Source organism: Cricetulus griseus (genome assembly GCF_003668045.3).
Source record: "Cricetulus griseus strain 17A/GY chromosome 1 unlocalized genomic scaffold, alternate assembly CriGri-PICRH-1.0 chr1_0, whole genome shotgun sequence".
Taxonomy (NCBI): domain Eukaryota; kingdom Metazoa; phylum Chordata; class Mammalia; order Rodentia; family Cricetidae; genus Cricetulus; species Cricetulus griseus.
Genome location: NW_023276806.1, coordinates 126,302,674 through 126,316,013, shown reverse-complemented (window position 1 = coordinate 126,316,013; position 13,340 = coordinate 126,302,674). Strand labels below are relative to the sequence as shown.

The following is a 13,340-nucleotide window of genomic DNA, read 5'->3' as shown; positions in this document are numbered from 1 at the left end:
AAAGGATGGAACAACCAATGTTTCTCCAGACACAAAATCTAGGATAAAGATGTGGCTGGCATGTATTAAGCACATCCCAGTTTCTGGGTCCTATTGCATACTTGATCAGATATTTGGATCTTACTATAAACCTCTGAAAGCAGGCAATACTGCAGCCTTGGTGGAGGTGACCCCACAGACAGAACTTCCTTTTTTCACTGGGAGAAAGTGACAGATTTTTCTCTTGATTCCCTAGTTGTTTGTGAAGAATGATGGACTTGGGCTGGTGATATGGTTCAGTAAGTACTTGGGCTTCCTATGCAAGCCTGAGTTTATGAGTTCCATACCAGTGCCCAGGGTAGAAGGAGAGAACCATTCCCCAAAGTTGTTTTCTCACACTCTCCCCCATAGACTACTGTATGTGCACACAAACAAATTGAAACTAAAATTAAAAAAAAAAAGAAGACGACTAGATGAATCTCAAGAAAGACACACAGGTGAAGCAACCTGGCATTGACACAAAGGTATAAAATGTTGAGATACCAGAGCTGCAGAGGAGGAGGAGCTGGAGGTGGGCCAGGGATGTGATTGTCTTCATGTGGACTCCCTGTCATAGTCTGTCACCAGGGAATCTGGTTGACATTGAAAATGGAGATGAGCTTTGGCGTAAGCTCCTGAGGTACATCACATTGTCCATCAAGAATGTCTGTCTCTTCAGTCTGTCTTTCTGAGATTTTGGGACCAGAAGTTAACAGTGAAGGAAGACCTAACTGTTCTCATCTGCCTTGATTTCCTGAAGTGGCCTTTCAAGCCATTCCCTTTAACTATGGGGAACAGAGGGGGCTGGAGAGATGGCTCAGGTGTTCAGGATCCTTGCTGCTCCTGGGTTCTGTTCTTAACACTCAGAATAAATAGCTTATAATGACTTACTACAGTGCCAGGGAATTGAGCACTCTGGCCTACTTGGAGACCTGCACAGACTGTGGTGTGCATGCACTCTGCGTGCACTGGCAGATGGCTCACACTAGTCGCTACAACCCACATGGTAGAAGGACAAAACTGCTGCAAGTTGTCCTCTGACCTCTATGAATAGTACCTTCTCCAGCCCTAAAAAAACCCTCCTCTGACCCTACAAAAAACAAAAACCAACAGCAGTGAAACTCAGTCGTTTAGAAAGCCTGGCTCTAAAAATAAGTTTTCAGTGCTCCAGGGGCCCAGCAGGACCTTGTCTCCCAGTGACCTGAGGCTGTTGGTGTTACTTGTTTGAACTCTCCACTGACTGCTCTGACCTGAAGAATTAAGCCATAGAACCACAAGAGCAAAATATGGGAAATACCTTTGAAGAATAATGGTTATGTGTGTGTTTGTAGCATGAACTTGTACGATACTGTGCATTTAAGATGTGGAGGCCTGTTATGATAATGTAAGTTCAGGTGATACAATATTTCAGAGCTAAGGATGGTTATTTATTAAATGGGCATAACTGTCATTCTTTACTCTTAGAACAGAAATACACTTCTAGCTTTGTAAAATTCAGATACTGTTTGCATTTGTAGAATTTATCTTAATCTCATTTTTCTTGTGAGGGTGTTAAGACATCCCCCAGTATTATCACCATTAATCTCCTCCCTCCCCCTTCCTCCCTCCCCCTTCCCCCCCTTGTAACGGTAACTCCTTCCACCATCCCGAGTTCTGCTGCCACGTTAGGGCCCCCAAATAACACACAGCTACATATATATGTATATATGTATATACATAATGTATAATATACATTGTATATTAGCTACAATGCTGCTGGCCAATGACTAGGATTTCTTATTTGCTAGCTCAGTTTTAATTATTAACAATAACTATTAATCTATATATTTTATAAAAACTTACTGAGGACACCAGCGGCATGCATCCTCTCTTCCTGGGATCACATCTCGACTCCTCTTTACTACATTTCCCAGAATCGGTCTTCTCTCCTAGCCCCGCCTATCTTGCTTCCCTATTGGCCAACATTAACCAATAAGACAAACATATACACAGAAGGGCCTCCCCCATCACTCCTTTTCTTTTTATGTTTGAGGAGAGGATGGCATTTAAACTACTAACGCTTCACCGGAGGATACAGGAGTGTATGTTATCAGAAGGTTACGAAGTAGTACGTCTCAGGTGACTTTCAGTAGATAAGACAGTCATGAAATGACTAGCTACAGTGGTGGAAAGTTAGGTACAGTGTGGGTCACCTAACAGCCAAGGGATGCAACATGTCCAACTAGAGACACACATGAAGAAGCACATAGAAGTGCAAGGTGATCAGGGCTTGCTTGCTTAGCTGTAGGAGATAGGGGAGGGAAAAGCTGTATTTACAGCTGGTGTAAGTGGGGTGAGAGGTGAATTAAATTTATACACTGGTAAGTGTGAGATACTTTGGGAAATAACTGAAGGGGGAAAAGAATCTTATTTACTTCAAGTAATGATACTTCGAAGTAAATTGAGAGGCAGTTTTAAGTTTTTGATTCTTAGTGTAGTTATATTGTTTGAAAATTGACTACTGCTGCTGGAGGCACAGTAGTTTAAGTAGTAAGTGCTGACAGCGTGTCTGTATCCCCTCCAGCAGGGGATGGAGGAGATGCCTGAACCTGTATCAGCTAGGAAGAGCAGGGGACCTATTTGTGTATACTTTGCTTTTGCTTTGAACAGAATTGAGATTACATTAATAATAGCACCTGAACTATTGTAACTAAATGAGTGGTTAAACATTATCATAAACAAGAAACCCACTGCTGACTGTTGCTTCAAAATTTAAAAAACATTGGTACCTATTACACAATTTTGGAGGAATGCCTCTTACAAATAATTTGGCTTTTAGACTTTATCAGGGCTGCAGAAGTGAAGCACCCTGAGATGTTTGGAAGGGAGGTGGCCGAGCAGACAGGAGAAGTTGGACATGTTTCTCTCTCTTGGGCTGGGTAACTCTGCACAGAAGCACAGCTCTCACCCTAAGGAGGTAAGAGATACATTACTCTAGAGACAAATAAGAGTTACCATGTTCCAATGTGCTGACAGTTGCAGGAAGTTTTCATAGTAACAGAACAAAGACAGTTATAAATCAAGGCATCTTTCAAATATATTGGTAGAAACATCAAATGGGGTGGATTATAGCAAAGAGGAATGTAAAGGAATAAGTAGCCACATATTTGAATATGAATAGTGCTTTTCAAGTCTTACTGGTAAACTTGAAAAGAAAGGATTATGTATTCTAAAATCCCAAATGTCTTTAGAATTCAGATTGTATAAATTAAACCAAACTTTGACATGAATTCCCTGATTTTTATCTGTCAGTTTTTTGGTTTTTGTTTTTTTAAACAGGTAAGGCAACAGTATTTCAGAAATGAAATGCTGTGTAAAATAGAAGCTCAGAAGTATCCAGAAGGCTGAGCAAGGTGAATGGCAAAGTATGTTACTTGTAGGAGGTGAATCAGTTCTATGGTTTCTGCTGAAGAGTGTGCAAGATCCTCTCTGACTCAGTTCTACCTGGGACAATACCGTCTCAGCTCTCCTTCCCTCACTAAAGCGATACATTCAAATCTGTGCAATCATTTTTAGGTCAGAGTGGATGATCTGACCTCCCACTGCCTACCCACTGTGATCTTGGTCTTGGATCTTCTCTGAGCCTCAGTGAACTTGGTTTTGAAATTGGTACAGAGATATTGTAATAATTGTCTGATATTTAAATGATAAAATCTCCAGTATAGAGTATTCATTTTGTCATCCTAGGAACAACAGTCCTCAGTCCTTCCATCCACTAAGAGTCCAAGGATCAAATTGAGGTTGTCAGACTTGGCAGCAAGTATCTTCACTAGATGAGTCAAGGTGTTTGTAAGCTTGGTGTGTGTAAGCTTGTGGTGTGAATGCGAGCAAGCATGCATGTGTAATGCATGTACACCAGATCATCGTGGAACTAGATTTACAAGCATTGTCTGATGCCCAGTGTGGGTACTGGCAATTGAACTCTGGTACTCTGCAAGAGCAAATGTTCTTAACAATGAATAGTTTTTCTAGCCAAAAGTTTATGGTTGCTAAACCATGGTAACTTCTATACCTCCTGTAAGTTCCTTCTCCCTTATTAAACCTGTGAGGTTACAAGTTCACAGTGGTGGGCTGGAGAGATGGCTCAGCCGTTAAAGGCTAGGTTCACAAGTTCAAAGTGGCTGTAGGTATGGGTCTAAGGACAGTAACCCTGGAACTCAAATCTGGGGCTACTCTGCCAGCCTTGTCCTGCCCATGCCCTTCTCTGTAGTGGGTGCTAGCTGTGGCTTATGCAGAGTGTGTGTGTTCTGAGATTGGATCATTTCCAGAATCTCTTTTTTGGTTTTTCGAGACAGGGTTTCTCTGTATTGCTTTGCAGATTGTCCTAGAACTCGCTCTGTAGACCAGGCTGGCCTTGAACTCACAGAGATCTGCCCATCTCTGCCTCCTGAGTACTGGAATTAAAGGCGTGCACCACCAATGCCTGGCTGTTCTTTTTTTTATTACTAAGATCCATCTGGTCTCCTGTCTGAGCCCTGCCCCCATCTCCCAGTTGTGTGGTAGGAGTGGCTGAGGTACTTACTTATTCCAGAGAATTTACTATTGAAAGAAGTCCAGCCAGTCTCCCTGGGATCCCAGAGTTTCACACTTCTCAAGCAGGTCTCCCTTCCTTCTCTTCATCTTCTTCTAATGAATATTGGGACACAGTTGGGGGAATCCCATAGAAGGTGGTCAAGGCCATGGAGGGGGTTGTTCCACATTCGAAAGAGCTTTGGCTGTCTTAATTTTTCCACTGAAATATTTTAAAAGTAATGATGACAGATATAAATGTCAGTCTGTGGATGCTGCAAGCACCTGTAGCTATTAAAAAAGTTTACTGTCTAAACTGTATTAGAGTTTATGTGACTACATATTTATTCTCTTTCAGTTACCTTTTCCTGATTCACAGTAGTACATCTTGGGAAAAAAATTGGGAATCTTTATGAACCACGTAAATGACTCTGGTAGTAAATGGGATTCTTGACAGCCTGAGTTGAGTTCTGGGAGCCCACACTGGAAGAGAGAACCAACTCCTAAAAGTTGTTATTTTAACCTCCAAACATGTACCATAGCATGAGTGGGCATATGCCCTTGACATACCCACATCATATACACACTAATAATTAAATTTAAATCGAACATATTATGAACAATTAAGAAAAAACAGTTCTGATTTGTGTTTCTCATTAGCATTTGATAACATCTACGATACTCCATAATATATAGTACTAGGTAGGTAGGTAGGTCTTTATGTTGCAATGCCTAGTATCTCTCTTAGGAATTGCAGTTTTATAATATGTAGGAAATGAAAGGTTTCAACAGGTATTTCAGAGAAAGAAATTAGAGTGCTTGAAACAGAAATAACCCATTTTGTGAACATTAACATTTCTGGTCTGATTCTACCCGAGTTGGAGTTAACGCTAGCCCAAGGCATTAACATGGATTCCAGGCTGGATTGCCTCCATGCATGGAAGAGTGAAGCCACTTTCCAGGGCCCTAGTGCTCTTCAGAGGCTGTTAGTGTTAAAGCAGAGGAACTTCTGCTCCCTGCCTTTAAAGTCTGTCCTTAAAAAGCCCCATTGACTTTAACTTCTTCCCACCTTGTCCTTGCTGCATGTCCTGCTGAGGTAAGCACCCCTGTGATGCTAAGTGCATCTCCCCAAGCCTCCCAGACAGGTGGGGGAGCCCTGTGCTTGCCACTCCATTCACTGTGGAGCACTTTCTGCTCCAATGAGTAGGGGAAGGGGAACCTTCCCTTAACTTCTGCTAAAGAATATACTCATCACAGAAGCTCAGGTTTTCTGTGTTTCTTAATGTAGATTAAAATGGTTCATGTTGTGCTTCCCTTTATGCCTCTTGTTAAAAAATCTCCATGGTAGCTTGCTTGTTTTGTGCTCTTCTGTGGCCTCTGTGTAAGGTCCTTATTACTCCTTTGTAATTGATTTTTGGAAAGACACTGAGTTTTTCTGGTTCCTCATCATTAGTCTTGAAACAAGATGAATGTATCTGGCAGTTCAGTCTTGGTGTAGTTCGCTCTAGTATTCAGCACCACTTACTGTGCAGTCTAATACTGAAAGAAGCCATCCCTCTGTGCCACTTCCAACAGGATAATAATTAGAATAACAAGGTCCTCCTCCCTCCTCCCAGCCTTACAACCAATGGTTCACCACTCCTCCAGTGTCAGTTGGAGAGGCTCTGAAGCTCAAGTGATGTACCGGTCTTAGCTAGTGCAGTGGTTCTCAACCTTCCTCATGCTGCAACCCTTTGGACAGTTCCTCATGTTGTGATGACCCCAACCATAAAATTATTTTGTTGTAGTTCATAACTAATTTTGCTACTATGAGACTCAACTCCCAAAGGAGTTGCATCTCACAGGTTGAGGAATGCTGCCCTAGAGGCATTACCTGGTGAGTGTAAATGGAGTTCTTAGTCTAGATAAAAAGCCAGAGTCAGATATAGAGATCAGAGAGAAGGGACAAGCTACCGCACACTGCACACCTTACCTCCTTATCTCTCTGCTTATATCCTGTTTCTGTCCAGCTACATCGCTTCCTGTTTGTACAGACCTCCAGATCTCTGTGGCTAGCTAGTGGCAAGCTCCATTCTCTGACCACCCAGACAGGCTTTATTTGTACAAGTAAGATATCACCACAAGTGAGGACCCAGGAGGTGTAGGTTTAAGTCTGGGGAGGCATTTTCATAATAATTATCAGTCATAGAGCATTCATGGATGTGCTCTTGTCTTTTCTCCTCAAAGTAAGTTGCTCACCTGTGTTGTGCTGTTGTGCTCTCTTCAGCTGTTTAAAGTCTTGATACTATAGCTCAGCTACCCAACATTTTGGAAGAGTATGATGTAGTAGGATTAAGGGAAGTTGTCAGCTCTTCTGCTTCCCATGGCAGTGTACCCGAAGTTTTTTAGGCAGCAGAGGTGTCATTTCTCCTGTCAGCTTTTAGATACTTGTACAGTCTCTGTAGCTTCCCCTTTCTGGCTGTTTATTCCCTAAACTATTGTTTGTTTGTTTATTGGTTTGTTTTGAAGGCATAGTCCATATTGACTCTCTGCTGTTCCTAAATTTGAATTTGAGCAGTTGAATTTTGAAATATTTGATAACTCTTTGCCTTATCTTTGATCAGTAGTTTATTTTTATGTTTAATGAAAAAGTCCAACTGCATTATGCACCAGTGAGACTAACTCAGCCGAAGGTAGTAATTGGGTGCTTAGGCATCTTTGTATGGATATGTGGTCTTGAAAGTCACTCAGTGTTAGAAAATTTAAGGTCATAATACACAACTCTTTGGCTCCAGTTTCCCCAAGCAACTTGAAAAATAATGGAAAGCAAAAGCAAGTACAAGTGCTCATGGAGGCCCCTTGACTTCAGCTGAGCCTAGGCTGGTTCATCAAGATCTTCCTGCAAGGGGAGCTACCCCACCTCATCCTCTGGTGTCTGCCAAGCACAGGCATTTGCATGTCTGTGACTATCAACTCAGACACAGTGTACAGTGTTTCAAAGACTTTCTTCTCCATGCTGTAGGGTTGTCAGGGATTGCCTTGCCGAGGAAGGTAATGGATAAGTTTTTTTGTAAACTCAAGAAATGAGGACAGGCCAATTGAAACTGATTTACATACATAGCTACCTTTAAAAGTCACCCCATTTGGAGTTCGTCCATTTATCATGCTGCAAATCATGCACTAGGGGATTCACTGGGAATTCTGTGACAATTTCCCCCAGGAGTTCATTTAATAAAGGGGAAGATTCTCCTTTTTATTTATGGCTTGATATTGGACCTCAGCTGTATATGCTAGGCTACATCCATGTAATAAAGATCTTATTAACACAATCAGCTCTGGTAAGATTTTAATTTATCATCAATTTTAAATGTTACTTCCAAATTCTCCACACAAAATGAAAATTCATTGCTCTCTTGTTTGTTAAGTACTCAGATGCCTTTTCTTGTACTTGTCATAGGCAACTGGACTTTAGATTATGTTGCTCCCTGTAAAGTAAATGTTTGCAGTGTTTGCACTTTTCCTGGGGGGAGAAGCCAGATTTTCTACTGCTTTTTCAAAGATGTTGATGAGTCCAATAAATTTATTGTTACAAACCAGTCAAGATATAGTTTGTCATTTCACAGATTTTTTTTTTTTTTAAACATGTAAGACAAGCTTAATTATGTGTTGGTGGAATCATTTGCTTGGAAGATGTTTGCTTAGTCCAATGTCTGTGCAAAAGACCTTTTCTAACATTAATGCTTTATTCACTTTAGTAAAATGTTTACAAAGGTAAACTATTTTGTTTGGAGACTGAATGAACTTAAATTTAGCAGTTCACGATGTTAGCTTTGTAATGATATTCATGAGTGCACTTGAGTTTTCTGTTAGTGGAATGTCAGTCTATCCCTGCCACCTCCTGGAAGTGGTGTGAAAAGTCTGTCTTCATCAGAATAGCAGGCAGCCATTTCCTCTTCACTCCTTGTGGCTGATCTGTGCTTCAGTTCTCTAATCAAGAGTACTCATCAGTGGTCTGTGCTATTGTAACCTTTGATCTCAAGAACTACATATTTTCCAGGTACTATTCTTAGGTTTATAGAAGAACAGCAAGATGAGCAAATGGGCCCTGGTTTGCAGAAACGGCTGGGAACTCATGCTTTACAGCTGTAGAAAGAGAGATTTGCTGAGAGAGAGCCCCTTCCCCCAGTATGATAGGAGTTAAACCCCAGAGGAAAGGAAAGATTGGGCTAGGTTTGAGGACAGAACCTTTGCAGAGGTCTGAAGGTCAAGGGAGAGGAGAAGTTGGCGTTGAAACCACAGTTGTAATGAAGGTTATAGTCATAGATCTGGCGGATTACACATTAGAAGCCATCTGGGCTTCAGAGTAAGACCATTTTTCTTTTCCAGAAAACAAAAGGAAATTAAAAGGCAGATGTACAGGGTGCAGCATCATTACAACTTGAATTACTTGTCTTGGTTTAATTTCATTTTCCTGTGATTAAAGTATACCTGTAATGGTCATAATTTCCCTGCAAGTTTGTATCTGTGTCTTACACGATTGATTTTACTTTCCCGTGATTTGCTTCTTAAATGTGCTGCATAGCAGCTGGGTGGCCACAGGTAAATCTGTTGACTTGTCTCAGAAAACACCTGAACTGGAGAGTAGTGTGGCCCTCCAAGTGTTTCTAATATTCCTGTGTTTAGGTTCAATTGTCTGCACACAGCTGTCTCTCACATCCTGCTGTTTAGTAAAGATAGCTTGTGCTTGATATTGTAGAACCAGATATTTACTTAAAGTGGTATTTACCTTAAAGAGCTGTAGTATAAGGAAAAGTTAAATAAAACTAAAGGATATTGAGGAGAAATAATTAGTAGAACTTGTGTATTTAATCATCAGTAGGGCGTGTTGAGGAAAATTCTCACTGACTCCAAGAAAGTAAAAGAGCCCTAGAGAGAAGGAAACTAGCTTGAATGAGCTGATTCAGTATTTTCCCCAAGTAATGTGTGGTATTTCATATGTGTGGCTAGGTGCACAAGATCAAGGTGTCCATAGGTGGAAATCCTCATTAGCTTATTGACATGTTAGGTAACAACACTTGCTTCTGATAACTTGAAAAAGGGCTCTGGTCTGCACTGCAGCTGGCTCTGATGGAAGAGTCATTTATAATAATAGACCACAGTGTTATGGGGTGGTGGCGTGGAGAATATGATACTCTCCCTTTTTGTCATTTCATTTTCCAGAATCTCCATGGATTTCAGTGATCACCATGGCATCATTTGTTTGCTTAGATGGATTTTTGGATTATAGTATCTACTTTTTAACTGACTTTTACAAGAAGGTTCTTAACAAAGAAACTGCATATTGAAACAAAAACAGGGCAAGCTGATAGAGCTGTACTTAGAAACTAAATGAATACCCACCTGCTATGTATGATCTAGTCAGTGTAGATATCTGAGATTAAAGATTTTCAAGGAAGACCTGATACACATTCCTTTCGATACTGACTCTCAGTCTAAGAGAAAGCTGTGCCTTAAGTTTTCTTTTAAAATTTGTTATTGAGACAGGATATCAATAATACATAACTCTGGCTGTTCTGGAACTCATTCTGTAGACCAGGCTGGCTCAAACTTACAGAGAGATCCCCTCGCTTCTGCCTCCTAAGTGCTGGGATTCCAGGCATGCACCACCAATGCCTGGTTTAAAATATTTCTTATTGATGACAAAAAAGTCATTGATTAAGAAAACATATAAAAAGGTCACAATGTTAAAGCAACAGTTAGAAAATTTGTATGCCATTTGTCTTATCTCTTCTGTGTATTTTGAAATACACATAATTTAGCAATATACTAATTGTATATAAATAAATAGAAAGCATGTATGGCAACGCAAAACCTTTTTTTCCTGATAAGATCGACATTCTGATAATAGATAGCTCAGAATTAATAAAAACTGGATGAGGGAGATAGAAGAGGTTTTCTTTTCCCACCACCCACATTGGCAGCTCAAGGAAGACTTCATGTAACTTCAACTCCAGGGAATCCAGTGCCCTCTTCTGGTCCCTGAAGGCACTAACACATACATAACAGGCACACAGACGTACACATGCATGCATAAATAATTTTTAAAAAATCCTTTTTAAAAGTTCACACTTTACTATATAATAAAGTTAACGGTATTAATTGTGAGTAACCCTAAGGTAAGCAGAGTTTGGTGGCATCTAGGTTTTGTTTTGACTCAGTCGTTTGTGTATAAGAATGTTTCCCAGTGTATCCTAGCTCCTCATATCTAAACCCAGTGTCTCATATAAAACATCTTCTAGCTGTATTTCCATGACATAGCTTAAAGAACTGGAGGCCAGTGGAGAGATGTGTGTTGGCAAACCCTTCTGTAACTCAGTGTATGGTATCTAATGTTAACTTGAATTCCTGGGTCTCTAGGAAGTGTGGTCATGCACTAGGATATCTGGGTGCTCAGTGAAAAGTAAAACCAGAGGAACAAACCTATGGGGACTTGAGGATTTTATGGTTATTCAGGTATTGATTAGTGAGCTCTATTATTGATGTGCTTAAACTTGAATTTCTGCTGTGAGGCACATTCCAAGCATACCTGTTAATCTACTTTGCACCGATGATCAATGTTAGCTCTTAGATCCTGAGTGTCACCTCTTAGATGTGTCATATGAAACATAGCTTTCATCTTGCAGAATTTCCATGGATTTGATGTGCTGTGATTCACTCATTGAGAAAAGTAGAGGTAAAGCCCTTTTTTCTAAAGTCTGAGATTAATACCTGCCATGTTGTGATTAAAATAATTTCAAATCCAATTAGATATGTTTCTCACAAATCAAAATATATAGAATGCATGACCATGGCTTATGGTCGTGTCTGATGAACAGTCCACTGAACCCTAGTGCATTTATGCTCTCCAAGATTGAGCTGAATAGGGAGGGGGTCATGCGTGACCTTCCTCCGATGCTAACTGCATTAGCCTCTCAGGAATGTAGGTACTCAGTTTTTGCTGCTGTTCATGACATTGCTATCCTGGGGAGAGTCTCTGTGGTGGATGCCAAAGTGAGTATTTGAACATGCAAGGTTTGGTATGGAAAATCTTAAATTGAATTTGGGGACACTGAAACTGTTTTCCTTTTTCTTAGCCTCAGCAACTTGAGTTTGGTGGTCAGATATCCAGTTGTACATCCTCCCATCAATGCACTGCCAATGGTAAGATGCCTCCCTTTTCCTTTTGTCCTGTGTCAGTGATTCATAGCTGTACTTGCTCTTGCTTTAAAGAGACTTTTGAGAAATAGAAATTTCTCAACAATCTGAGATGACTTAGAATTTTTAGCAAAAGGAACCCTACTTTGAAGATTCTCATTTTTCTGTAATTTTATGGTTATTGCTGTGATGAGATACCTTGACCAAGAAATATTACCAAGAGGAAAACATGTATGGGGACTTACAGTTCCACAGGGTTAGAGTCCATAACCATCAAGGCAGGGAGCATGGTGGCTGGCAGGTAGGCAGGCAGGCAGGCATGGGGCTGGAGCAGTGGCCAAGAGCTTATATATTGAAACAGCAATCATAAGGCAGAGAGGGCTAACTGGGAATGGTGTGGTCTTTTGAAACCTCATAGTCCACTTCCAGTGATGCATCTTTTCCAACAAAGGCCACACCTTGTTAAAAATATGATATTGTTAGTAATTGTTCCTATATTTTTGTCTCTCATTTTGGTTAATTTTAGGGCATTTTGCTTATTCTGATGTTGCTAGTTAACATTCAGTTAAATATATAAGATTTTACATTTTTATTTAGTTGATAACTCTAGGGAGAGATGTTTTTACCTCTTTTTAAAAAAAATTTAAAATAAAAACAATCTTATTTTACATACCATTTCCAGTTCCCTCTTCCTCCTCTCCTCCCATGCTCCCCACCAACCCCCCATCTCCTCCTCAGGGAGGGTGAGGCCTGTTGTGGTGTGGGGGGGTCATCAAAGCCTGTCACATCATTTGGGACGGGGTCTGGACGCTCTCCCATTTTTACCTCTTTAGAAACGTCTTTCACTTTGGATTATAAACCTCAGCTGTCTGTAATAATGACTACACTTCTGAATGTACCAGGGCTCTCTGACTTTTGGCAGTGTTTGATGACTTGTGAAAACTTGGTAGAACAGTTATATTAAATTCTTAAGACTTATTCAAATTATAGACTTACAAACTAGAGCTCAGAATGATTATTCTCCTACTTTAATATTGTTTTGTGTTTGGGGGATAAGTAAATAGTAGATAGAGTGAATGTTTTTTTTCTGGTCTTTGACACTGAACCTAGGACTTTGAACTGGACACTCCCTGAACTCAACTGAACAACTATCTTCTGTGTGAATCTTCTACATGAAAACATTTTCCTAGCACATTACCAAGCATTATCATGATTTTTTCTTCTTTTTTTTTTTGGTTTATCAAATTTCAGTTTCAACATTAAGTTATGGAACTGTAGAAACTAAGGGTTATAGAGTTGGATGAGAATTAGTAGATGTATCAGCCTGAAGTAAAAGGAATTAGAAGTTATAAAGAACCAGAGTAACCGAGTAGGGCGACTAAAAGTAGTGACAGCAGGGGTTCCCCAAGATGCTTGCACGCTGGTTAAAAGCAAGGTTCCCTTGTCTCATGTGTCTTAGCTTAGAATTTTTTTTTTAATTATAAAAAAGTATTATTTGACAATTTAGTTTGTGTGTATAATGCATTTTGACATATTTTCCATCCCCCCCCCCCTTAACCCCCTTCCATTCCCTCTGGAATTTCCCTTCTTCCTAACACTCC

At 40.3% G+C, this 13,340-nt stretch overlaps 1 protein-coding gene across 6 annotated transcripts in view; it reads left to right on the top strand.

Moving 5' to 3' along the window:
* Positions 1–13,340, top strand: part of Tbl1xr1 (TBL1X receptor 1) — a 127,951-nt gene that overhangs the window by 55,568 nt on the left and 59,043 nt on the right. For 3 of the 6 annotated variants that reach the window (XM_035451089.1, XM_027392097.2, XM_035451090.1), the window contains exon 2: positions 11,679–11,745. The exons of 1 other annotated variant lie outside the window; for it this stretch is intronic. The gene's annotated coding sequence lies outside the window, so the exon portion shown is untranslated. Of the gene's footprint in view, positions 1–11,258; positions 11,279–11,576; positions 11,596–11,678; positions 11,746–13,340 lie in introns of those variants that run through there. 2 more of the 6 variants (XM_035451091.1, XM_035451092.1) reach the window with 2 other exon arrangements.